Below are 3518 nucleotides of genomic sequence, written 5' to 3'. Positions count from 1 at the left end.
GAGTTCACAGTGAGCGAGTTCGTCCATGTTTACAATTTGAAGGAGAGCAAAGGAAGGGTCTAATACCTTTCCAAGGTGAATCAACTCGGTCTACACGGGATGGTGGGGATCCCTAGTAAGATCGATAACTGAGATTCTGATTAGTTCTTCTGCCAATGCAGTGGGAATGGCTCTTTCGGGATGCCAGTAAGTGATCGTCCTTTTCATCCATGGGTTTCTAGGTCAACGACTTACTGTTGACGCTTATTGTCTAGTCATGTCTAGCTCGAGGTTTTTGAGAACTCCGGGCATTGGATCCAATAATTCTCCAGGCTTCTTGAGGACGATTGTGCTAGAGTAGGTTCCCTAGAGCCAATTAATTATTGTAATATTGAATTTTTGTAAGAATGTTTATTTATTAATAAAAGGCATTTTCTTATGTATATCCTGTAAGTAATTGATCTACAATATGCAACGAAAAACAAAAATTCAATCGGTAAATCAATTACCTTTCTTTGTGTAGATCCGAGTATAGATTATACCGTTTACATGCTTATAAACAAAAATCTATATAAAGTAAATCCATTCAAGAATTAGAATACTTACATACGTTTACATGCTCCTTCGAATATCTCTGATTTCGGACAGGAACACTGTTCACGGTTACTGTTCACCATCTACTGTTCATGTGATTTTTTGCCAATCGATCCAAAGTAAGATCGCACTCACAAAAGTCCACATAAAGATAATCCGCAAAACCCTTGATTATTTTGCTAGAACAATCAAGGGCTTCAAGAATCAAAAAAGAAGAAGAAGAAGAAAAGTTTTCTTCTTGAGAGAGAGAGAGATAGGGTGGCTAGGGTTTTAATTGAATGAATAATCCTATTATTGTTTTAATTTTAAGTTGCACTTATATAGTGCAACAATTAAAACCCTCCACTTAGGAATAGCCATGTAAGTCCACTTTGAGGTACATCTTTGATTCATGTTCATTTCCTTTTAAATGTTGTTTGTTGGCCCTACGGTTACTTGATATGTGTTGTTGTTGTTGGGTTGCTGATAATCCGTGGATTATACCATTTTTTTTTTTTTTTAGACTTTTTAGTGGGATTTCAGGTACTTTCTAGTTCATTTTGACCTGAATTGTTGCTTAATTCTTTACATTCCATGTTAAAATGGACATTTGAGCTAATAAAGACAAGATTGGAAATTCTGGACTCAGAAGTAAGCGGATCTCAGAAGTTGGGAGAGTTCTGAAGCAGGGTAAAGCACTATGAAGCTTGTTCCCAAGGGAGAGTACCGAAGATCGAAGAATCAAGCGAAGATGCAAGCAAAGGGGCAATTCTGTAAATTCAGAATTTGTCAGGAAGCTTCGCCGTGGCGAAGGTTGTTCTTCGCCGCAACGAAGTGTGCCAGTCACGCACCAAGTCTACTTCTTTCTTCGCCGCGACGAGATTTCTTCTCCGCCGCAGCGACGGTTGTAATTTCCAGTTTTGTAAAACACGCAAAAGTTTGTAAAACACACAGTTTTACTTTTGCGTGTTTTTCTGAGGAATTTGGGGCGAGGTATAAAGGAAAACACTTAGCCTTTTTGGGGCAAGTCTTTGAATAGGGTTAGAGTAGCTTTTTACATTTCCATAGTTTCATTTCGAGGAATTTTTGAGATTGAACAAGGGTAAAGATTTGATTTCGAACCAGGGGATTCGTCATTTGGGGAGATTTCTTATCTTTTCTTTTATTTTCATTATGTTGAACTTTAGCATTTTCGTTTCTTTCATTTGTGTTGTTGATTTAGCCATGAACTAACCCATTTTGGGTTAGGGTTTTGATTGTAGTTCAGATTTTTATGGGTTAAGTTATTGATTATTTTCTTTTCATATGATTTTGCTTTGATTGTGTGTTTACTCTGCATTTACTGGTTTTATGTGATGAACATGATGAGATTGAGAAATGAATCATGTTAGCTTCTTGGGTAATCACCATTGTAGTATTGGATGCTAGAGATAGATTCAAGAACCAATGAAATAATTTTAGGACTTTTGTGCATAATGAACTTAGAATTATTAACTTTCAATTTGTTGGGTGCGGAAGGTTAATAGGGAAGAGTAGGAAAACATAGCCTGAGAAGGTATGTTTGACACTTTAGATTGTTCAAATTACAATCAATGCATGTGAATACGAATTTAGGTTAATTCTTTAGGTTTAACCCATAGAGTCCGAATGAAGTCAAAACCCTACCCGTTTGTTTGAATTGATTTTATCCCGTTTAAGTCTTGCTTTCATAGTTTAATTTTAATTCAGTAAATTTTGTTTTAGTTATATTTTAAATTGTTCCCTTAAATCCAAAAGAATTCGATTGCTTCAACTTGAAAACGGTAGAAAACTTAGTGCTTAGCGACCAATCCTCGTGGGAACGATACTCACTTATCATTATATTACTTGTGCGATTAGTATACTTGCTACATATTGTATGTTGTAGGAAACATGCATCAAGTTTTTGGCGCCATTGTCGGGGATTGAGTTTTAAGTTAACATTGAGTTTTTCTATAGTTAGCTAGATTGAAGTTTTAATTTTTGTTTTAAATTTTCAGTTGGTTTGTGATCTCAATATCATTAATTAATTCTATGAAGTTTATGCGAAGAGCGAGACGTCAGCCAGTGGTTCCTGTTGATCTTGAGATTGAGAGAACCACCAGACGACTTAACAGAGAGAGAAGAGAAAGAGAGGATATCGTGATTGAAACAAAAGAAATAGTTGTTGAGATGGTAGAACCAGAGAACAGGACATTAAGGGAATTTTCAGTTCCCATGGTTAATGGCAGTGGGTCGAGTATTACTAGGCCTACGGTGCAAGCCAACAACTTTGAAATTAAGCCGACAATCATCCAGATGATCCAACAGTCGGTAAGGTTTAATGGTGATTTGAAGGCAGATCCGAATCAGCATATTGCAAACTTCTTGGAAATTTGTGACACCTTCAAATCGAATGGAGTATCAGATGACACCATTAGATTGAGGTTATTCCCATTCTCATTGGAGGATAAAGCTAAGGGGTGGTTAATGGCACTACCATCGGGAACTATCACAACTTGGAATGATCTAGCACAGAAGTTCCTTACCAAGTTCTTCCCTCCAACTAAATCAACAAAACTCAGAAATGATATCACATCATTTCTACAAGATGAGTCCGAGTCATTGTATGAGGCTTGGAAGAGGTACAAGGAGTTAATGAGGAAATGTCCACACCATGGGTTGCCAGTTTGGCTTCAAGTCCAAACATTCTACAATGGCCTGATGGGTAATGTGCAAACCATGGTGGATGCAGCATCAGGGGCAACCTTGCAGAATAAGACACCAGAGGAGGCTTATGAGTTGCTTGAGGTTTTGGCAAGCAACAACTATCAAAGACCAAATGAGAGAGCAATACCAAGAAAATCTTCGGGTCTTCATGAAGTTGATGCCTTCACAGCCATCTCAGCCCAACTCACGGCACTTCAAAAACAGTTGGGAAGTATGCAGGAAAACTCTGTACAAGTACC

General features: G+C 37.5%; 1 non-coding gene across 1 annotated transcript; it reads right to left on the bottom strand.

Moving 5' to 3' along the window:
• Positions 1 to 3126: 3126 nt before the first annotated feature.
• On the bottom strand, positions 3127 to 3233 carry LOC116145303. The gene has a single exon (XR_004130377.1). It is a non-coding gene; the product is annotated as a small nucleolar RNA R71 (small nucleolar RNA).
• Between the last annotated feature and the right edge of the window lie 285 nt (positions 3234 to 3518).

Source organism: Pistacia vera, unplaced genomic scaffold (genome assembly GCF_008641045.1).
Source record: "Pistacia vera cultivar Batoury unplaced genomic scaffold, PisVer_v2 Contig460, whole genome shotgun sequence".
Classification (NCBI taxonomy): Eukaryota; Viridiplantae; Streptophyta; class Magnoliopsida; order Sapindales; family Anacardiaceae; genus Pistacia; species Pistacia vera.
Note: the sequence above shows the minus strand (reverse complement) of the source record. Positions and strands in the feature narration are given on the sequence as shown.